Below are 25,043 nucleotides of genomic sequence, written 5' to 3'. Positions count from 1 at the left end.
GGAACACCTGATTTTAATTCCATGGATTCGCATTTTTTCTCACATGACAAATCTACAAAGTGTAATTTGTTCAGTCGAATTAAAAGGAAGAAAGTGGGCTAAACTCTGATTATAATTTTCTATGTTTTAAAGCCAGCCCCATTCAAAAAATTGGTAAAATAGAATAAAACATCTTTTTCCATTCTACAATCATGATAATCTCCAAAAACGTGTTCATATTCTTCTGTTATTTTATTCGTAACCAACAGAAGTCTCTATAAATCCTCTAAGAAAGCCAAACGGCGAAACGCGCCGGGCTCTGAGACAACTGTACTATGTGCGATCACCCTAAGAAATTGTAACAATTACTACTGTGGCTGGACAGGCATCAATGTGTATAATAATAATCTTTATGTATTGTATATTGGTTGCTTTCCACCTTGAGGAAAATTGACTTAACTGCCATAAAAGCCTCTCTTTTCTATTTTTTCCATTCCAATGTATTCAGTCACCTTGACATAAAAAGACAAAAAAGCAATTAATGTTCAGTCCACCTTGAAAATTTGTGTAATTGGAAAATTATGAATAATTTTTAATCTATTGTTGTAAGTATACTGACTGCAATGTCTCTTTTATATTGCATTTATAGCCCATTTTATTTGTCTCTGGAAGAATGAAATGTTATTGATCATGTGGAACAAGCACAGCAGAAATAGCTGCTTTGATTGATGATTTCAGTTTGTTGCCTGTGTAAGTATTTGTAAACCTTTCAGAAGTATTAACTTTGTGCACAATAGGAACAGCCGCCATATTTAATATCCAGCTCATTTTGATGAGATTGATTTTATTATTAAAGTTTAAAGGATTGCTGACTTAAAGGTTTAGGCTCAGGAAAGAAAAGAGGGGGTTGGCTGGTAAAAGACGGGTTTACTGTTATTAGTCTGAAATAAGGTAGAGGATCATGGTAGGGAACAGGATAGCAACCCTATAGCCTGCATCTTAAAAAAACAAGTCAGCAGTAACTGCACAGACGCAAAATCAGAAACCTGCACCTGCGCACTTCGACACAAAGTTTTGACAGCCCTACTGCGAAGGCGCAAAATTAAAAACCCATACATGCGGAGTAGGACCCCATTTTTTGACAGTTCTACTGCCCAGGGATAAAATTGAAAAATGCACATTTTATTCACTTTTATATTAAAAAATGAGACAATGTAAATAAAAAGTCAAGGTGAGAGGTTTCAGCAGGCGATGATCTTTGTTAGAGATCTCTAAATACATTCAGTAAGTAAACATGCACCAGGATTTACATTATGGCTCTTTTCCTCCTGGCTCAACCATGGTGCCAACTGCTCCGTTACAACTAAGTAGGAATAGTTACAAACCATTTTGTGCTTTCCCTTCAAATCTCTCCACAGTTCTTGTCCCACTTACCTTCCCCTAGCCGCTCTCTTCGCTCCACTAATGACCTACTAGTGACTTCCTCACTCATAACCTCCTCACACGCACAGCTCCAAGACTTTTCTAGAGTTGCCTCTGGAATGGTCTTTCTCGTCCTATTCGGCTTGCTCCTACTTTATGTTAATTTAAAGGAGCTCTCAAAAAACTATTTTTCAAACTTGCCCACCCATCTTCTGTCTCTTAAATCCCTCACTATTTACCCAACACTCCACATCTAGATTTTAAGCTCTTCGGGTCAGAGTCCTCTCCCCCTCCTGTGTCATTGTCTGTATCAGTCTGTCGTTTGCAACCCCTATTTAATGTACAGCGCTGCATAATATGTTGGCGCCATTAAGCTTGTATAATAATAATAATAATAATAATAATAATAATAATAATAATAATAATAATCATAATAATGATAATAATAATAAGAAGAAGAATGGTTGTGGTGGATTGCAGTGCAGTTTCTGAAAATAACAAGTTACTTTTTGCTACACTGTTGCAAAAATAGCAACCTTGTGCAAATGAGTTAGTCAGACTTTTTATTAAAATAAATATATAGTATAATAACACAAAATATAATATAAAAAGAATCATAATATTCAACTAATCAAGTAACTCCATTAGCTTTAAAAGAATTCTGATTTTTAATTGATAGACATGCTAACTAATGCAAATAAAAGAAGCAAACAAACAAAATGCCACAGAATGCAGTCATAGAACACAGAGTTTAAAAAGGAATCCCACCAGTAGATGGCAACACATGTTAATTAACTGCAAGTCACACTTCAAAAATGTGTGTTACATGAAAAGACTATTAATAGCAATTATTATTATTCATGGTAAAACATACTTCTTGTAAAAGTATGTATAATAATGATATATGTTGTGTAATGATGTAAAAAGACAATATGAAAAGAAGCAACCCAATATATACATATATATATGTAATTATAGAATATTCTTATAAAAAAATCCTTTTTAATTTGTTGGTATAATTTTCTGCTTTTATTTGTTATGTTGATATGTTCCCCCCATTAACACAGGTTTCTTTTGGACACCCCACATTCCTCTCACATCCCAAAAACATAACAGTAGGTTCATTGGCTTCTCCCCAGGTTAACCTTCCACTATGTTAATTATTATTATTACTATTATTATTTATAAACAGGATTTTTATAGCGCCAACATATTACGCAGCGCTGCACATTATTGATGTATAACTTTAGTAGGGACATTAGATTGTGAGCTCCTCCAAGGGGCAGTTAGTGATTTGACTATGGAGTATAAAGCAATGCATTTAATATGTTTATAATGTTTATTGTAATATATTATTATTGTTAATAATAATAATAATAATAATAATATTATTAGTAATATTAATAATATTATATTATATGTGGGTCAACATGTAAAGCCATTTACTCATATTTCATATAAACACTAACAAAATAACATATTTTTAAAAACTCTTATTATTTTTAAATATGCAGCTTCATTTTTCTATTTCAAGTCATTGTAATATTTTTTTGATAAAAATATACATTTTGTTTAAGACATGTTTTCTTGTATTTTTATTCTATGAACCACAATAAATACATACAAAATAATACCAGGTAATTTGACCAAGAAGGTCCTTGTCTGGGCATTTCCTGCTATAAGGTGACAACATTCTGTCCTTGTTTCCCCACTGTACTCTCATATTGTCACCCTAATGAAAGGTGGAACAACCTGCAGACTTCTCACTGCCTGGCCAGTAGTGGTGACATTGGAGATTTAGCATGCAGAAAGCCCAGCATGTTTTATGGACGCACACCATTTTCTGATGGAGACTACAAGTAGCCTTGCCAACATAATACTAGGCATGGTCCATTGGAAGAAATGCCACACAGTTATTGCCACATGAAGCCATCATAATATCCCTTGGAAAAGAACTTTAAATATGAACAATATGTATATACCTATTTTAAAACTATATGACATCAACAAGCTCTTGCACCAAAATCTCTGAGTAATCTTCTTCTGGGTTTCAGATATTCTTTCATCTTGATTGATGGTGCATTGGCAGAGCATTTATTCATCTTGGCATTATATTATAATCCAACAGCACTGTACAAAGTCTATAATCATGTCAGTAGCTGTTCCTCGAAGGGTCTCACAATCTATTGTCCCTACCATATGTCTAAGGACAATTTTTTGAGAAATAGACGATTAACCTAACTGCATGTTTTTGGGATGTGGGAGGAAACCGGAGTACCCCGAGAAAACCTACACAAACATGGGGAGAACCTGCAAACTCCATGCAGATAGTGTCCTGGCCCCGATTTAAACCTGGGACGTAGCGCGCAATAGGCAGGAGTGCTAACCTCTGAGCCAAAAAAAAAAAGATCGGAAACATTGTAAAGAAAACAACAAAATCCAAATAAGGTGAGAAACAAGCAGGGAAGAGTAATGTATAGAATTTCTCTGTCTCTTTCTGTAGAGGTAAGTGTAGAATTGGTAGTCGCATTGTGATTTAGTATAATACAAGGAAACAAGAAAGATGGAGGTTTGAGGCTAAGGATTAATTGTGTATTGATAAAATGGTTCATACATAATTACATAGCAATCATTTTATATATCGCCAAGCCCATTACATCATCACAGGGTTGGGATATTCATGCTAGACAATGTTCTAACATAGGGGTGCCCAACACGTGGATCGCAATCTACCGGTAGGTCGCAAAGGCGTTGCGAGTGGATCGCGGAGCCCTCCCTTTCAAAATAAACTGTACCACGCACAGAAGTTTTTATTGTTTTTATTTTGACTTGGTCATTTAAAAGTAGCTTGCAAGCCAAAAAAAGTGTGGGCACCCCTGGTCTAACACAATAATTGTAGGATAACCATTCCAGTCTGATTTTTCAGATGCGTTTCGCTTGATAAGGCTTCCTCAGGGGTGTCCTGACAGTCTAGGTATATCAAATATACACAGAAGAAAAAATAAATCTTTACATATAGACTAGTGCGTCTCAGATAACACATATCAAATATCTAGGGAAGTGTCCTTTATCACAGAGGAGACACGGTGTGACTTTTACTTCATAAAGCTTATAAAGAAAAGTTCATAAAGATTGTTAGCAGAATTTTAGTTAAAAAGTTAAAGTTTGCTGTGTGTCCAGGAATCTACAATGAAGGGGAGATAAGAAGGGGCATGGTGTCATATGACAGACATTATTATCATTAAACAGGATTTATATAGCGGCAACATATTACACAGCGCTTTACAATAAATAGGGGTTGCAAATGATAGACAGATATAGACAGTAAAGCTGCATACACACGTACAATTATAGTCGTTGGAAAGGATCTTTCACGATCCTTTCCAGAGACTAGCACTGCAGGATGCATGAACGAGTGCTGTACATATATCAAGGTTGTGCTCTATGGAGAGGGGAGGGGGAAAGTGACGGAGCGGCACCCTGCTGTGCGCTCTCCCCCTTCCCTTGCATTAGGATTATTCGTTGTCCATGGATCCACCAGGACAGTTGTTCGGACGATGGACAACGAGCGCTGTACACATGGCAGATTCTCGTCCGATATTGGCCCTGAGATGATTATCAGGCGAGAACCATTGGACGTGTGTATGCAGCTTTACACAGGAGGAGAGGACCCTGTTCCAAAGAGCTTACACTCTAGAAGATGGGGGAAGTAAAACATAATAGGAGGGAAGATATGTAGTGGTGGGAAGTAGTGATGGTTTCAAAAGACAGAAGAAGATGGGTAGGCAAGTTTGAAAAGATGGCTTTTGAGAGCTCTTTTAAATGAGCAGAAAGTAGGAGCAAGCCGAATAAGACGAGGAAGACCATTCCAGAGAGTCGGGGCAGCTCTAGAGAAGTCTTGTATCCGTGCGTGTGATGAGGTTATGAGTGAGGAAGTCATTAGTAGGTCATTGGAGGAGAGGAGAGAGCGGCTGGGGGAGTATTTTTTTACCAAGTCAGAAATGTAAGTGGGACAATAACTGTGGAGGGATTTAAAGGTAAAGCACAGGAGCTTGAATTTGATTCTAAGGTGAAATGGAAGCCAATGGAGAGATCTGCAAAGAGCTTGGCTGCAGCATTCATAATAGATTGTCGGGTTAGTGGAATACCAGAGAGGAGGAGGTTACAGTAGTCCAGACAAGAGATGATAAGAGCACGTACTAGGAGTTTGGTGGTCTCTGGGGATTAGGAGCTGCGCAGGTGAAAGTGACTGGACCTGAAAATGTTCTGAATTCAGACATCCCCACCATTAGCAATGCATATCACAAACACATCTATGTAGAAATGAGTGTTCGTTTTGTTTGTGTGGAATAAAGTTTATTTAAAAGAGGTTTAAAAAAAAAATCCAGGCCTAGACTGCGCCCTCCCACCTCTCCCTCCTCTCCTCAGTCTGGGCGGTGTGAGGCCTCTTTGTGTCTGGCTGTGACACAGGAGCCGCGGCAGGAGGAGGAGGAGGTTTGTGTATGTGTGAGAGAGAAAGAGAGGGGAGGCGATACGGAGCCTCATCAACACTTGTGTCTCCACTTCCCCTCCTCCTCAGCCCTCTCACATTAGCAGCACACCGCTTGAGGTGGCTTCCCCAGGGGAGAGAGAGGGGGGGTTGTGCTGCCTTGGCAGAGGGTGCCCCCTTAATACTACAGGAGCCATCCTTGTGCAGGGCCTCAGCTCCAGGCAGGCTGCTGTGAAGATCTGGAGGCAGGACACCCCAATGTGATCACATGGCAGATCTATGAGGAATGGGTGCAGAATACAATCACATGCTGGAAGATCCATGGACACAGCATTACAAGACAGATCTGCTTTATTATTCAGAAATCCCTTTTGGAATTTAAGGCATCAGAAGATCCTTTTCATGTGTCAGCCAGCAATGGATTTCGGTGTTCCTAGTTACCCCTATAATGGGGGCAAGGAGGGTGCAGCCTCCCCGGTGTAATATTATTAGCAGCACCTTGCTGGGAAATCATTGCGTGATCTGGAATGAGAATTATTTTATGGGAGAAGACGGTGTAGTCCTCTGAGGATCCTGCGCTACCAGGGCCTCCCATGGATTAGAAATCACATTTATTGCGGAATTATAGCCACGCTTGGTTATTTCTGGTGTCTTCTCGCTGGCCAATTTCTTTGGAATTACTGAGGGTTATGGCTTCAAATCAGAGCTTGGTTCTTCTTCTCCTTGGCTTACATTCCACCCTACTGCTCTTCATCATTCACAGGATGATAGTCTTCATCATTCACAAGTTATTATTAATAATAATAATAATAATAATAATAATCATTCACAGGATAAGATTCTTTATCCTTCACAGGTTATTAATAATAATCATTCACAGAATATTAATAATCCTCATCTTTCATAGAATAAAAATAATCATCATTCATGGAATAAAAATAATCATCATTCACAGAATCATATTCTTCATCATTCACAGGGTATTAATAATAATCTTCATCATTCACAGAATAATAATCATTCACAGGGTATTAATAATAATCATTCACAGAATATTAATAATAATAATCTTCATTATTCACAGAATATTAATCATTCACAGAATAATAATATTAATAATCATTCACAGAATAATATTCATCATTCACAAGGTATTAATAATAATAATAATAATAATAATATTAGTCATCATTCACAGAATAATATAAATTCTCATCATTCACAGAATATTAATCGTTATCATTCACAGGATTTATTTTTATTATTATTATTACTACTACACTTTATATAGCGGCGACATATTACGGAGCGTTGTACAAAGTTATAGCCATGTCACCAGCTGTCCCTCCAAGGTTCTCACAATCTAATGTCCCTATCTCTGTCATATGTCAGTATAGGCAATTTTTGGAGGAAGCCAATTAACCTAACTGCATGTTTTTGGAATGGAAATTGGAAACCCTTGCAAACACGGGGAGAACATACAAACTCCATGCAGATAGTGCCCTGGCTGAGACTCTAACCTGGGACCTAGCGCTGCAAAGGCCAGAGTGCTACCTCTGAGCCCCTGTGCTGCCCAGGATAATAATAATCTTCATCATCATAATAACAGGCCACTTGTATTTATTTCATTTTAACACATGTGGTCAAAACATGCTGACTTGTCATTTCATTGGCCTTCTTTTAGTCCATTTTTATTTTTAATGGTAATGTAAATATTAAGGATTCAGGGAAATTCTTCACTTTTCTTCTATATACTATAATATATTAGAATTGGTAGGAAAGGTTTAAACGCCATATGTATTAATTTTTTACAATTTGTATTTTTGAGTGGCATTTAAAAAATATTTAAAGAGACAGATCTGTTGGTGAAAGTTTGTCTGGTAGGAGTATTGTCTCAGATTTGTCTGTATTGGGGATGTTCTAGGCAGTTTTTGTCTGTTTTTATACCTGAAGATCAGATCGTACATGATGAATAATAGAAATGTTAATGGTGAAGGAGTTGGATTGGCATTGCATGGAATGTACAGCGCTGCTTAATATGTTGGCGCTGTTTAATTATAATGGAGTCATGTGCAATGTATGAAGCACATTGAGATGGAGTGACAGCTAGTGATCACCTCCATAGCTGCAGAGGAATTGCAGACAGCTCAGATTTCTGTTTCAGAGAAAGCAAAGGGTCTTGGTGTCAAAAGCCACGCTCTCCACGTTTGTCACTATGTATTGAATGTTCTGTACAATGTAATAGCCCTTGTGTTGGTTTTTACACAATCTGATTACAATAAGGCGATACACATTTGATTTCAGTTTTCTGATTATTAACATTTATTTTCCTTGTACCTGAAATGACACCGCTGACCATATTGTGTTGCTGCGTGTGGCCTTATTGTTGCATTAGCAGAGAAGGTGTGTACTGTCCCACTGTGTCATTTTATATTATAATCTCTTTCCATAGCTCTGTGAAATATAATAATAATACGGATAAATTTATAAGTTTCTTATTATAAATCACAATTTTGGTATCCAATTACTTTTTTTGTAATGTTTAACTGGAAGCAGCCATCTTGGCAAAAATGCACATGTATTCTTTATTAAAACACGGGGCCTGATTTATGAGAGCTGAAGGTGTGTATGACCGCTGCAAGGCCACAAAAATACTCCTAAAAATCAAAACAGAACAAAACGTGTGGATTCCTGCTTACATGTGGCCATACACACAGATGTCCACGACTGTTCCATGATCTCCAGATCTGTGCTTGCAAACCATATTTTTTATTTATGATAAAGTTTAAATGTATTTTTTGTCTTTTTGTTGTGCTTTTTTTATTTGCAGTTTATGCTGATGAAATAGAAGAAAACAAAACATAGGGATATATAATTTGTATTGTGCGTGAGTAGTGGTGATTCTTCCATGGCCCTAAAAATACATTATTGGGGTCCATAAATGAATAATTCATCCCATGTTTTATAACCCTTTTATTATAAAACCTTTCACTTACATGCTCAGATCAGTTATCTCACTGCTAGCTTGGATAAAATGTGTCCAAGCTTATTGAGCATACATGATGGAGCTCTACAGAGACCAACCAAACACTAAAACTTCCATTTCATGCTTACCAAAATCTCTAAAGTTTTTTGTTTCCAGATTTGAGTTTCAACATATGAATGATTGTTTCTGTTAGTATATTTCAGTTTATGCTTTAATTTAATTATCTCTTGAACACAAATCTCTATTAAACATGTGATAATATGGCCAGGTGAAGCCTCCACAAAAAGCCCATGTGACAGGGTGAGCTCAGTTCTGAGATAGGGACAGTGTGTTGTCACCCTATAAAAAAAGGAAGTATTTATATAGCGCTGACATATTATGCAGCGCTGTACAAAGTCCATAGTCATGTCACTAACTGACCCTCAAAAGAGCTCACAATCTAATGTCCCTATCGTAGTCATATGTCTTTAATAGTCTAAGGTCAAATTTGGGAGAAGCCAATTACCCTTACAGCATGTTTTTGTAATGTGGGAGGAGACTGGAGTACCCGGAGGAAACCTACACAAACACAGGGGGGAACCTGCAAACTCCATGCAGATAATGTCCTGGCCGAGATTTGAACCTGGGAAGGCTGTAAAGGCCAGAGTGCTAATCCCTAAGCCACCAAGCTGCCCAAATGAAGACCTTCATGGCAAAGGGTGGATATTATTTTAATAAACATTGCAGATTTAAATATATTGAAATCGCTTTTTGAAACTACAGTTGTGTATTTGGGTTTACATTCTTACATTGGTACTACTTGCATTGCCCACAATTGGAGGAGATCACCCATCAATGGCGAGCAGGGTCTTGCTTCCATTACTACTAGAAAGCTATTACTCATAGTACTCATAGTAAATCACCCTAATGAACCCTACAAATTTTCTCTTTTTTAATATTTATAATATAAACATTTTTCATTTTATGTTCTGATATGTTAATTTATGAAAATGTAAGAAAGTCAAATTCATTAACAAGAGTTTATAAGACAGAACAGGATTGAAATGATTCTGAAGGCTTTATATGACAATTGGATAAAAGTTTGCTCTGATTTCTAAAAACTCTGATATCCGGGCATGCGGAGGCTGAATTTTCCTATTTCTATTATCCTAGTTCTTTCTTTATATACTAATCACAGTTATGGTATAGGGAGCAGATTAGTATAGTAACCTACAAATCAAGTGAATCCAATATAGAAAAAGTCAAACAGGTAAACGTGGGTCATCATATGCAGACTAGAATTATGAATTGGTAATCCTTCTCAATAAGTGAAGAGAAACAACCATCAACCACACGTTACAACCTCTGACCTTCTAATAATAAACACGCTTATTAGTGCAATTTCTTTAAAACAGGACGTAGGATAACTTGAATACTTGATGATCTCAGCAGACCTCTTCCTGGGAAACTGCCTGATTGTTTTTTGGTCATAACCTTTTGTTTTGTTTGGTCATGTAAGATCATTTTTTAAATCCAGACTTAAATGTGTTCAGCTTTTGGTCAGATAAGTAGTTTATCTAAACACATTAGGTGAAATTGGAATAAAATTGTATTTTCTGAAAGCTTCCCAATTCCCCTAGATTCTTTGTATCTTTCCAGCCAGCATTCCTCTGAAGCCAATAAAATCCTGGCATTTCCCCTGAAATACATGTGTTTTCCATTGCTTGCAGCTTTTCCTGGAATTCTGTACATCATTTACCTCCTAATTTATCAAAATGTGCATGTTGTGATTTAGACAAATGCAAGATAATTGACTTTGGAAAACTTATTGTTCATCTTTAGGTCTTCGCTTTGTTAAATTTGAGTGTTAGGAAAATGAAGGAAGCAATGACGATTGTACTTTCTCCATTTCTGTATACACAGTCATATTGTTGTTCTCTCTTGTTAATAGCTTTGTCATGCAGATAGTACAATTAATCCACTGCAAATACTGCTTTCGTTTTTGAAGACCCTGCTGAGTAAATTCTTGATGGATCAACATTAAAATGGGTTAATTATAGCTTCCACAAGCAAACAGCACTGTTGGGTAAAAAAGCCTAAATTGCACTAAATGGTTCTCATTACCATATGAGAAGCATTACCCGGGCCTGATTACTGGAGGGAACTCTTGGTTGAATTATTATGGTTGCATGAGGAGTTTGGCAAACCTATGATTTTGTTAATCAGCATAGTCTCCAGAAGACCCAAATCATGCGATTCCAGACTGATATCATGCAGTTCACCTATATTGCATGTCAGCTTCACCCCATCTGCCCTCACATTGCCTAACTTCTAGAGTTCCCTGTTTGTATTATTCAGATATATGTGGTGGAACAAATCGAAATATATAATTTGCCTGATATGCTTGCCATATACCAGTGATATTTTTACTTGTGCTATAGTGTTCAGAAAATAGGTGATCTGCTTATTCTGGCCCCTATCCTAAACGTCTCCTTTAAAGGTCCTCACCAAGATTTAGGCTGCACCCCAACTGTTTTTGTAAACTTTATTGTCTTTGTAAAATAGAGATCCTGCTGGACACAGGCTGTTCCATTTGTTTCTCCCAATTGCAGAACCTAATCATAGAGATTTTCTAGATCAGTGGTCCCCAACCTTTTGGAGCTCTCGGACCACTAAAAGCATGGACTTGGGATGCACGGGGAGCCGTGTGTCCCCCAGAGTGATGTCATGATGCCAGAACCCACCCACTCCAGAGACAAGCCACCCACCACCCTGAGCCTGCGATGCGTACTGGGGATAGGGTCCGCGGCTCCGGCTGGTGCGCCCCCTCCAGGCGGGGTCCTTCTCCTGATCCTTCTGGGGGATGCACCGCCTAGAGCCATGGCCCATCTGTCAGACCGAGGGTTGGGGACCCCTGTTCTAGATGGGTCAGTTGGCCAAGTGCAAAATTGTCAGCAGATCTGCTCATGTGTACCAGGTCTTAAAGAGTCCAGGCCACTGTTACAATAGTAACTAAAAGTTAAAGTAGCTACTTTTGAAATATACAAATATTTTAGGTGCTTAGTGTATAACTTCCATATTACAGTCATTGTTGAATACAGCATTTTGTGTGTAATTAAGCCGATACCAGTTAACCCTGTTTCTGTTGGCAGTGTTTGGCAGTGTACCAAAAACCATGGCAGACACCTCCCAGACATTGGTGGTTAATTGTGCCTTTGACTTTGGAACCTCCCAGACAGGAAGATCAAAGGGATGTATTTTACTGTTTCTAATCACTGTACAGTCTTAAGTCTGTCAGGGCAGGCCTTTGGCTCATAAAAGGTAGACAGGCCAGTCTTCTCATGATTACTCCCTATTATTGCTGCTGCTGTACTTGTTAAATTGTTAACGCGGATAGAAGCAGTCTTTTTATTTCCTATAGTAGCAGACAAAGTTGCAATATTGTAAGGTTATTCCATACCTAGATGTGGCTTACCTGTTTACAAGGTTGGTTGGTTGTGTGACTTTGTATTTAAATAGCATGTGCAACCATTAGCCTAACAAGGACCATAAAGAATGGAAAAAGCAGAGAAGGAAACTTTACTTACTTCTATGTAGGTCTAGTCAGTGTTTTCAGAGTCAGGTGTAATATGTATTTAATTTTTATTGTGACTTTCTGACTGTTTTATTGTTCTATATGTTGTAACTGAATTTTATATCCACCAATACATCAAAGTATTAAAACCACCACTGAGATCACAGGACAAACTACATAGAGACGGTGTGTAGTTTTCAGTCTCAGGGGATTTATTTTGAAGTGTCACTGTTCTCCTGTAGTAGTTGTAGTCATGGCCATGTCTTCATGTTTTACCCTGATCAGGGGTTGATATTCTGCCCCTGTTCCCAACACATGGCCTGTGGCCCTTTATAATCCAGTCCTCACTTCTGGTCTGTAGCAAGTAAACTGCACATGTTGTATTTTGCTGCTCCAAGAAGGGTGGAGATGAAATGTATTTATCAATATGCACCTATTCCCAGCTACCAGTACAGAAATAAAGCTGGTATCCATATGAAAAAAATAAAGACACATTCAGGAGCTACTAACATATCATCATTTTCCATCTTGCATACAGGAACAAAATTGAAGCAGAAGAAAAGTAAAAACAAAAACAAAAAAAAAAAACACTCTTACCTTTAGTCCCCCAGATCCCTTGATGGCGCTGATTCTTGCGATCCGGTCCCACGTCGTCCTGGGATTTCTTTGTCCCGACGCAAAGGAGGCGTCGGGCGCCGCCATCTTCTATCTTCCGGTCTTCTTGCTCCTTCACCTGATGGGTGACATAGTTGCTGTGAAGTGGAAATAAAAAGAGAGTCAATCCTACTGCGCATGCATGAAATCCGCATCTCTTTCCCCTAGGAGAAAAAATGCCTGAGATCAGAGCATGCGCAGAAGGAGCACCCAGAGCCTCCCGGGATCCGTGACATATCTTGATCGTCGCAGCAATGAAGATTTAAAGAAGCGTTGCTGCAACTTTTTCTTTTTTTACAAAAAGGGTGTTGCACTTAAACAAAACACCAACATTTTTAATTTATATAGAAGGGTTGTCTACTCTTCTATGTAAAGTGAAAATGTTGAGTTTAGGTCCGCTTTTTTACACTGACTTGTATCAGAAGAGTTATAGATAACTTTCCATTTACATCTCACAATTTCCAATGGAAAGCAGTTTACTGGAAATTCTACTAATGTCTTTGCATTGCACAACTGTTTGTGTTTTTATCAAATAATGGGAACTTGCCTTGATAAGCAAAGCTGTAAATCTCCATGAGAACAAATGGTGTTGCATGAAGGACATCCACCTCCAGTGAACACAGTACAAAAGCTTAAAATATTTTTTTTTTCTCAGTGGAAACATAAAACCGTTTCACACAGCGCAGTCTTCACATTTGAATAAGCAGTTTTCCATATCAAGGACAATGGTAATAACACAGGCTTTTAGTATTAACACCCACTTTCACCTAAATCCATCTAAAGTACAAGCTGAGGTCTAGATGATATCATGTTTGACGTAGGCAATGGAGAAACCCTAAAATGAATATACCAAATGAAAATCTCCTCACTTTCACAAAGCAGATGGTCTCATATATTTGACAATTCTCTGCACACTTTTTTATAACTATGCTTTTTATTCCTAACTTAACACCCAACATTGATGCTGATTTAGGGATCAGGTCATTTAGAACAGGGTTATTCTAGGGAGAGACTACATGTGGGTACAACAATGAAAAGCCTATGTTATCCTTTTTTATTATTATTATTAAACAGGATTTATATAACGGCAACATATTACGCAGCGCTCCACATTAAATAGGGGTTGCAAATGACAGACGAATACAGACAGTGACACAGGAGGAGACGGCTCTGCCCAGAGGAGCTTGCAATCTAGGAGGTGGGGGTTGTCTCACACAATAGGAGGGGAGATATGTAGTGGTGGGAAGTAGTGATGGTTTTAAAAGACATAAAAAGATGGGTAGGCAAGTTTAAAAAAATGGGTTTTGAGAGCTTAAAAGCAGAAAGTAGGAGCAAGGCGAATAGGACGAGGAAGACCATTCCAGCTCTACAAAAGTCTGGGACAGAGCGTGTGATGAGGAAGTCATTAGTAGGTCATTGGAGGATTGAAGAGAGTGGCTAGGGGAGTATTTTTCTATCAGGTCAGAAAGGTAAGAACTGTGGAGGGATTTGAAGGCAAAGCACAGGAGCATGGATTTGATTCTAAGGTGATATGGACGCCAATAAAGAGAACTACAAAGAGATGCAGCAGAAGAAGAGCGGTGGGAAGGATGGAAAAGTCCTTGTTCTCCTAAATCGGCCTCCACACCAAAACATGCTTTGCTTTGGCATACGCACAACGTGTGGTATGTGTGTCCTCATGCATTTGAAGTAAGGCACACATACAAGCACAAAAGTTTGACTGGCCCCCGAAAACAAACCTGTTCTTTTCCCTAACAAAAGTAGATACTAATTGAGATCAGTCCCTTCATCAAATTTAGTCTATGATATATATGATTGGCATTGTAAATATGGCTGCCTGTGGGATCTGTTTTGTTTTGTAAAAAGTAAGCTCTTCTGGACAGGGTCCTCTCCTCCTACTGTGTCACTGTCAGTATCTGTCTGTCATTTGCAACCCCTATTTAATGTACAACGCTGGGTAATATGTTGGTGCTATAAAAATCAGGTTTAATTATAATAATAATAGAAAATGTAGAAAGAATAATTTATTAACCATAACCAAAAGTACAGAACATTTGCTAGTGGAACCCCAAAATGACAGCATTTAATGTGTTTTTTTTAGGATCTTAGTTGTGCATTGAAGCGAATAGGTTTGCATTAAATTACCATCACTCTGTGCAGACCAGATGAAATTCTAGTTCAGGAAAACAGTGGAGGTGTTTACACTTGCTGATGAGGTATCAGAGATAGCAGGAATTGTCATTTGAATGAAGCACAGTTCACCCACATCAATCCTGATAATCCCATGTGTCAGGCCCTGGAGGTAAGGTGCAGACTGTGCTCAGACAAACAGCCTGTTAGACATGTTTCTGGAGCAGACCATAACAAAATAAACAGCGCCTAGCATAGAAATATTTGCACATTCACCAAATAGGTTAATAATAATGACAAATGTTCTGATCATTATATGTTCAGATCAAAGCTTGTCTGTGATTGTAAGGGTGGACTTATTAGAAACAACACTCTCAGTATGTGTGTATTTTTTTCATTTAAAATCCAGACATTTGAATGTAATTTGAGGGGGTTTGTTTGGTATATTTGATTACTTTTGACAGCTTCTAACAGAAGTAAACAAGTTTAAACTCAGTTAGAAAGCTTTCAAAGGAAGTCTCAATAGAATTTTATCAGTGTCTGTACTTTCCCTAAACTGGTTCTGCAGGAAAATTAACAATAAAAGTGTTTTATTTGTATGTAGCTCAGTTCTTAGCAGCAATTATTATAATCTTCGTTAGCTACTTATCTGCTTATCTTGTCACTTCACTCAATTTAGCCATTTTTCTTAGCTTAATGTAAGGCAGCCTTATCATACATGATAAAGGAAGATTTACTTTTTTCTTTAAATTGATGTTTATAGGCGCTTAGGGTGCGTACACATGTGCAATAATTGTCGTAGGAACAAAAAAAGTGCACAACAACAACGAACGAGAGATCTCCCTTGAAATGAACGACTGTCCCAATGGATCTGATTGGGCAACGATCATTCGTAATCTATTGTGTGTACGGTCGTTCAGTGGTCGTGGATTGTTCTGTGATACACTGTCCCCTGTACATGTCACTTCCTGTATCGTTCGAACGACCGTATCTAGCGTGTATACATCATTGGTGGATTATATTTGAATGATCGTATCGTTACAGCATGTACAGAATTGTGCACAATACAATTGTTCAAAATAATAGGGAAAAATTGTTGATCGTTCATTTTCAAATGATCATTATTGCACGGGTGTACCTAGCCATAGTTTTAAAAAGAAAATATATTTTAAGAAATGCTTAAACTACTCCGGTGAAGATAAAACATTTCCTTACCGAAGTGTGAATTATTGTAATGATTTATTATATTGAAAGGAAAAGCCTAATTAAACTTTGAATGTGCTTCCTAAATGTGCAAAAATAACAGCTGAAAACTTTAATGAAATATTATTTATAAATTACTATTACTATATTACCCCCTCCTAGTAAGTTGTGTCACTTCACATTATCGTTTTATCAGATTACAAACTTTAAAATATTTAAGCGGACTTCCAATGGTTTATCCATTTTCTGCTTCCACTTGTACCCAGTAAATCATCTTTATACCAAGTGTCTGCTGACTTTTTGTAGCTAGGGACACGATGCATAAATTATTCTTTAAACTTTCTACCAGAAACACTGGACTTGCATGTCTTCTTCCAACAACTTGTCAATCTACCAGCTTCACCAGCCAGAGCCTCAAGAGGGGAAGGCTCTAAGAAGGGAATTAGGCTCTAAGAGGGTCTGTCTCTCCAAATGGCGGCCAGTTATGAGATATGTGGCCAGCCAAACTCTAAGGCTGGGTACACATGTTCAATAATTGTTCATCAATTGTTCATGCATCGTTTGTCATTGGAAAGGATTGTGAAAGATGCATGAATGGGCGCTGTACATAGATCACCGTTCTGCTCTATGGGGGGGGGGGGGGACGGAGCGGCATCCCACTGCGCTTTCACCTTTTCACTTGCATTACAATCGTTCATAGTCCGTGGTTCCGTCGTTCAGAGGATGGATGACAGAAGACAAGCACTGTACACACACAAGATTCTCGTCCGATATCAGAGACGAGAACGATTGCACTTGTGTACCTAGCCTTAGGCAACAAGCTTGCTGAAGGTTTATATTCCTGGAGCCTGGACATACAGTATTTATAGGTTTTCAGCTAAAAACAGGTTTTTCAGGGACAGGAAATCGTTAACAGCTGAAGTCCATACTCATGTCACTAACTGTCCTTGAAAGGAGCTCACAATCTAATGTCCCTACCATAGTCATATGTCATTAAAACAGTCTAGGGTTAATGTTGGGGGGAAGCCAATTAACCTAACTATATGTTTTTGAATTGTGGAAGGAAAGCGGAGTACCCGGAGGAAACCTATGCAAACATTTAAGTAACCGTGTGATCGGTCAATCACGAATTTGTCCCAGGTCTGACCGTCCTAAATATATTATTCCTTATGTGTGTTACCAGTCCCATCCAAATGATCTGCTCTTAAACCTGTTTACTAATTAGGCAAATGAAGACTGAATACTGATCTTTTCTCCAGCAAGCTTCTCTGCTTTCCCTTTTTAGTGCGGTATGAAAGGTATGACATGATAAAATGTCAGCCAAGTGAGAAGTGAGTTGCCAGGACAACTGCAAAGCATTTTCTGCAGAATTTCAGGTGTCTGCTATCATTTTTTGTACAATGAAACTGCATTGCTAACAAGACATATCATTCAAAAAGATCTGCATACTTCCATAGCTAAAACCAGGCATGCTACAGACACCTCCGAAAAAACTGTTTATACTGCCTGCAACACGCAACAACAATGTTTGAAATTTGTGTTTGTAGCACAGTGGCTCAGTGGTTAGCACTTTGCAGCGCTGGGTCCCAGGTTTGAATCTCAGCCAGAACACTATCTGCATGGAGTTTGCAGGTTCTCCTTGTGTTTGCGTGGGTTTCCTCCTGCATTCCAAAAACATGCAATTGGGTTAATTGGCTTCCACCCCAAAATTGACCTTAGACTGTAGAAGGAAAGGGGGTCTACCAATAGGGGTTCTTAGATTAACTATTGTTGGTAGCTGCTAGGCCTGAATAAGTCTATAGTGAAAGCAGATGGAGGGCATGAGCAGGCTTTTACTGGCAATGCTATATTATGAAAAAATATTTATTTACACAGTGATTGAAACCTATAATGTGGTGGTATCTATGGTAGAATTTTGCTGCAACGTCTCAAACCCCATGTTTCACCTAGTTCTGCAAATAGTTGCTGATCCTTCCAGGACTCTAATAAAGACATATGTCTATGATAGGGACATCATATTGTGAGCTCCTTTGAGGGACAGCTAGTGATATAACTATGGACTTTGTAAAGTGTTGCGTAATATGTTGGCGCTTTATAAATAATAGTAATAAGGTTTGAAGACAGTATATATAAATATATTCATTAATGTGGTGGTATCTATGATAGAATTTTGCTGCAACGTCTCAATCCCATGTTTAACCTAGTTCTACAAATAAGTTGCTGATCCTTCCAGGAAAATCCAGCTTTTGTATGTTCTTGTGATGTGAGGGACAATACTGCTGTACTGCTCATAAATTCAAAGCAACATTGTCCTACTTGTAGGCTGTGGCTACTTTCTGTGCATTGGGGAAGCGTAGGTGTCATCATTGTCATTGTTGAGTTACAAGCTTGCCACACCAAGTCCTTCCCTGGCTGGATTGACATATCAGAATGTTTTGCTGAAACTTTCCTACTGTCATCCTCAGTATCTGGGAGGCTGAGGAGGTTCATATAAAATGAAGTTAGATTGTAAGCTCTTCTGATCAGGGTCCTCTCCTCCTGTTTCATTGTATTAATAAACTGTATTTATGGCAAAATATTACACAGCTCTGTGCATTACATAAAAATAAAATATAAAATAGGCCGGGCAACAGAACCTCTGGACGTCATAAGAACCTCTAGAAACCATTACTGTCACAGTCAAAGCGGGACAGTTTGGAGCCATGGAATATAGTAATAAATATATTTTTCTACATTCTGATTGGTGGTAGTTTTTACAGCTGGAGCATGTGAGAATAAAAAAAAAAAAGATTTTTTAGTGTATTTGACATGTTTGTGTTTTATTTTGGCTATCGCTTTCCCCTTTCATCAGTATGATCCCAGGTTTGAATCTCAGCCAGTTTGTATCTTCTCTTCATATTTGTATGAGTTTCTAGGCACACCAAACATTCTGGTTGGTTATTTGCTCTTAGGTTTATCATACATGAAACACCTCAAATCAATGAAATATTAACATTTATATAAAACACTAAAAAAGAGTTCCTCTGAGGGATAGTTAGTGATGTGACTGGAGCCTGCATATGTTGGCGTCATATAAATACATGATAATGATAAAAGGCATGTAATGTGTGGGTCTGAACTGAATTTGTTTTCAATAAATGTTTATTCAATTTTTAAACTTTTTATAAACAACAAAGACATTGTATTACAAACATACAACATACATAAACAAACAATAAAAATCTTCATTTTAAAAAGGGTGGGAACCAATAAAAAATAACACGGTAAGAACAAAGACAAAACAAGACAAAAGTTCAAAGGCCAAAAGACACATAATTGAAAAATATTATACATGCGGCACAATCATAGATGTAACAACCTGGTGTTGAGATCAGGTGTAGTATAGTGTTCCAACCAGAGTTCATACGGATCTGAAATAAATGTAATGCCATCTTTAGCTCCCTTTCATTGTAACTATAGAATGCAAATAATCTGATCCATAATCCCACATCAATTTTCTGTAATAGCACAGGAATGCAGAATTACTGTTTGTGATTAGTTCATAAACAAACCTGTCCATAGAGTTTGCCTTAGACAGCATTAACAATCCTACAGGGGATCTAACCCTACCCAGCTTTTTACAAATAATTTAAAAATAAAGTTTTTAGCAAGGTTGCAAATGACAAACAAATACAGACAGATACAGGAGGAGGCGAGGACCCTGCCCTGAGGAGCTTACAATCTAGGGGGTGGGGGAAGTATCACACAATAGGGGGGGAGATATGTAGCGGTGGGAAGTAGTGACTGAACAAGTTTCAGTATTTCACACACCCTACAGAATTATTATAATTTTTAAATATAGTTATTATGTTTGAGGATTAATTAGCAGATGTTTTATCAGCAGATTTCAACTGCCCTCAAATGCTTTGTAACTCCTAACATATGAGAGGCCAGTTTAAGAAGAGCGGTGAGAAGAATGGATGAGTCTGGCTGCAACATTTATAATAGATTGTAGAGGAGAGAGTCGGGTTAGTGGAATACCAGAGAGGAGGAGGTTTACATGTTCTTTCCCAAAAATGCCTATTGGTTGACCTGAGAGCAGGAGATGATTTCTTATCACTTCCTGTTTCGTCTGCCATCAAGATGTGTAGTGTTGTCATTAGAATAAATGATACCGCAGTGCACAAACATAGGTTACACATTTTAGGTTTAGGAAAGCTGGGAACAAATTAAAAGCTTTGACTTGAGGCTTGCCTTAAAGTGATTTTGTAACTTAACGGAAACCTTTACTGAGAGAAAATTGGAGAATGCCAATTCCGAGAACAATTGGAGGATTGTTCCTAGTCAGATGATTGTTGCCTGAGAAGTCCCCATCTTTCCTGAAAATCTACCGTGCATACAACAGTCTCCCAACATTGTTTTTCAATCTGCCCTGATGGACTTAAGATTGACCAATCAGGAAGTCTGCTGTGCGTTCCAGTGGAGCAGAGCGCTGCGGAGTACCACCCGCTCATCCATAGAACAGAACAATGCTGTGTACAGAACTCGTTTGTTTATTGATTACTAGAAATGATCACAAAAGATTGGTTTTAGCCACAGCTATCTGACGCTTATCTGATGTCCATATGGGGCTTCAAAAAGCGCTGAATGCATGTGAACAACATGCCAGACAGATAATAATTATTTTCAGAAGTAATTGCAGGTTTCCTTTATAATACAAGAACTGATCAGTTACTGGTGTAGTACGAGGGCTAGGTTACGTCTACACATCAGATGATTCTCGTCTCGGACTAGAATCTGGCGTGTGTACAGCGCTCGTCATCTGGACCATCATGGCCGATCCACAGACGAGGAATGATCGTACTGGAAGTGAAGGGGGGAGGGCACATCGGTGTGCCGCTCCATCGTTCTCCTCCATCCCCTCTCTGTAGACCAGTATGGTGCTGTATGTGCAGCGCTTGTTCATGCATAGTGCAGTCGTTTAGACGACAATTATTGCACATGATGTATAAGGCTTCTACCTGTACAGACAGGTGCTACATATGTAACATTTCAATTATATTGGTATATCATATTACCGTGAAGTCAGTGGTACCTCTCTCTTGTAAGGTCATTCAGAGCTGGTGTCTTGACAATCTGGTGTTAACTCCATTTATCATGGCACAACAAATGTGGCTCAAGTGGTCACATAAGTTGTATACAGCTCTCTGTGAATTATCTTTGACTTTCTGTACAATGAGCAACAAGCACGTTTGTGTAACACCTCTACTATAATACATAACTTTGTGGAGTCATCAAACCCTTTCCTGTCCTCAGCACTTGAAAATAGAATTGGTTATTTTTCATAAATAAAGTACGTAAGCATTGTGTTGATCATCAGTTCTGTATATAAAGATGCCAATAACAGACAGCAAGTGCAGTGACTAGCAATTAGGACTTGCAGGAGAAGTGGATAGCAACTAAGTGGGTGTATAGTACTATTTGTACTGTTCTTCAAGTGATCTAAATAATGCCAGGCTAAGTGCCATTTGGTACATAACAGCGGGCTTCAGGTGGACATTCGGGTTGCTTAGGCAACATTAATGTGATCTAATGTCTCTGCTTACCGAATGCTGCAAAGCATCACAGAACACAGCGCACAGACTTTCCTTATGGCCGAGCTTTAACAAATCTCATTCAAATAGAACCTTGCCATTTACACGTTTCTCTTTCACGTACTCTTTGCAGTAAAACGTACATTATATGCCAAGATGCACTGTGATATATCATTTAAATTAGGAGTGCTTTCATACTGAGTTATTCTGGTTTGTTGACTGAAGAATGATTATTATTATTATTACACAGTATTTATATAGCTCGGACATATTACGCAGCGCTGTACAAAGTCCATAGTCATGTCACTAGCTGTCCCTCAAAGGGGCTTACAATCTAATGTCCCTACTAAAGTCATATGTCCTAAACCCAGACTAAGGTCAATTTGGGAGAAGCCAAATGACCTACTGGTAAATGCATGTTTTTTGAATGTGGGAGGAAACCGAAATACCCAGAGGAAACCCACACAGACATGGGGAGAACCTGCAAACTACATGCCTATAAGAAATCTATACGTCACAAACACAAAAAATCATCCAGAGTTATTATTCTTTCTGTGGCTCATCTTCTCACCATACAGTCATTGGTAGGTTACATAGTGTATATATATATATATATATATATATATATAAACACACACTGCATATATCTGACAATTCCTAAATAAAGAATACAATGCTGCATGATGTAAGACTTTCATTAAATACTTCCAGTTGTTATACACCACGATCCACCCTTTTCCTCCTCCATTGCTGCTAAACAAAAACAGGTTTTGAGAAAAGAGCTGCAGAAAATTCCTCTGTGATCTCTGATTTTCTTCTGCCCCTTCCAAATATTTGTCTTTAGAAGCCATGGATTTTTATTTCATGGAGAACAGTGCTCTTCATGTAAGCGTGTGTATAAATATATATATATATATATATATACACATACATACTGTTTTTATATATATATATATATATATATATATATATATATATATATATATATACACACACGTAAAAAAAGGTTACATTTTTAAATGTATGTGTATTCACATATCTGACTTGATATCTGCCAATATATATTTAATTACTAGCAAAATATCAGATTTGCTTAAATGATTAGAGGGAACCAACTGATCTGGAAATTATTACGAAATGTCACGTTTAATTCAAAGAAAGATATGAATCTTGGAAAATAGATTGCTAAATACTTTCACAGTATACAATTTACCTAGATAGAACTCATAGGAAGCCATTTCCGACCTTTCCTTTAAAAGATGCCAGTCGCTGGGCTGTCAGAATGATCCTCTATTGTCAAACCTGGACCATGACCAGGTCTGATAAATTGTGGCGACCAGTTGCTGTCATAGCAATAGTACAGTACATGTAACTCAGATTGGGGAAATGTGATCTTGCACTAAAAATGCGTCAATAAACCTAATGTAATGGCATGAAAGGGTCCCAGTTAAAAAAAAAAATTCAATCACATCACATCCTGCACTGCTCTTGCACTGAAAAGTCTCATGTGGTTTGAATGCTTTATTATTATTAATATATTATTATTAATATTAATATTATACAGGATTTACATATAGCGCCAACATATTAGGCAGCGCTGTACCTGGCTGAGTTTAGCGATAAGAGGAAGTATCTGTGGTACAAGCAGATTTTATATTCATATAACAGATATTCTGACTACCGCATTGCTTCTGTACATTGCCTGTATTCACTTATCAACCTGAACGATAATAGATTTGCCTTGTTCAGTTTGACATTTATTACAGACCATTTGGAGAACATATTTTGATAATGTCAGAAAAGCAGTTTGTTAGATATTTGCACATTTATTGGCCGTTTTGTGTTCACTTTTTTTAACCGATTCCTATGATGTGATGTTTGTACTAGTACTGAAGCATAAATGTAACATAAGTAATGACGTGCATAGCCTGCTTTGAGTCCTAGGTGTCTATTCTGCAAGCACAAAACGCAAAGCACATTCTTCAGATTACTGGAAAATGATAACTGAGCTCCTCATTGTCCGCTTTAATCAGATTCTTCTATGCTGTTTCTTACATACTTCATTTTTTTCATGCTAAAGGTTCCTGCTGTGAATCTAATACAGCTCCACTTCTCTTTCTCTGAAGAAGCTTAATACATAATTTAAGAGCAGAGCTAGTCTGGCAAGGGCTTTCCCTGTCAGGGAAGCAAAGCCCCAGGCACTGGAACAATGGAAGGTAGTTTTGGAAGGGAATGTAAATTAGGGGAAGATTGTTGGCTGGCTTCCAGCATGCAGACTGGGCTCTGTCTGCTTAACCTGAGGCACAGTCACTACAACTACTTAACCCCTTTTGCTCTGAATTCCGTACCTGTGCAATGTGTTTAACCTAAATGCTAAACATTTACTTTTGTATTGCCATGGTTGTTGCTATATTAGCATTACATTAAAGCCAGGTTTACTTTAATGCACCGCACTCATTGCCGAACATGTTAGCGCACCACATGGTAATACTTGTGATAAGTGGCACCTCGCCATCCAACCTAAGGTGCAATGTACAATACCGTATATACCCTGCACTGCAAATATATAAAAAATAGGCAAAATTTTTTATGTGCTGCCATTTGGTTGGCAGACAATTAAAATGAATAGGCAGTACAATGATGTAAACACAGCTTAAAAGTCAAACTTTTGGAGTGTACCTATACTTGCCTTGACCTCACTCCTATATCTTTCATGCAGCTGTCCCAAAATACCCCATGTTGCCTGGTGTCAGATTTTTCAGGGTATAGTGATGGCACTTCCTCCATCATGTGACAATGTTTGATGATTGCAATTGATCATAGGACAATATCACATGTCCTTTTTACCTAGATGAAAGAAGGAGCAGAAAAGAGTTGAATTAGGTGGGATGAGCTTTAAAGAGACCCGTTTTTTGCCCTGAGTTGACAGTGTACCTTGGTCTTTACATTATCTTTATTTCACATAGTTCAAACAAATGACGTGTGTTATTTACAATGAAAACTTTTATAAATCTTTTTTGTTATTTGTGGCTTTCTTAGGGCTTTGCTGACACT

Source organism: Pyxicephalus adspersus, chromosome 7 (genome assembly GCF_032062135.1).
Source record: "Pyxicephalus adspersus chromosome 7, UCB_Pads_2.0, whole genome shotgun sequence".
In the NCBI taxonomy this organism is placed as follows: domain Eukaryota; kingdom Metazoa; phylum Chordata; class Amphibia; order Anura; family Pyxicephalidae; genus Pyxicephalus; species Pyxicephalus adspersus.
The sequence above is the reverse complement of the archived record's forward strand: the minus strand, read 5'-3'. Positions refer to the sequence as shown.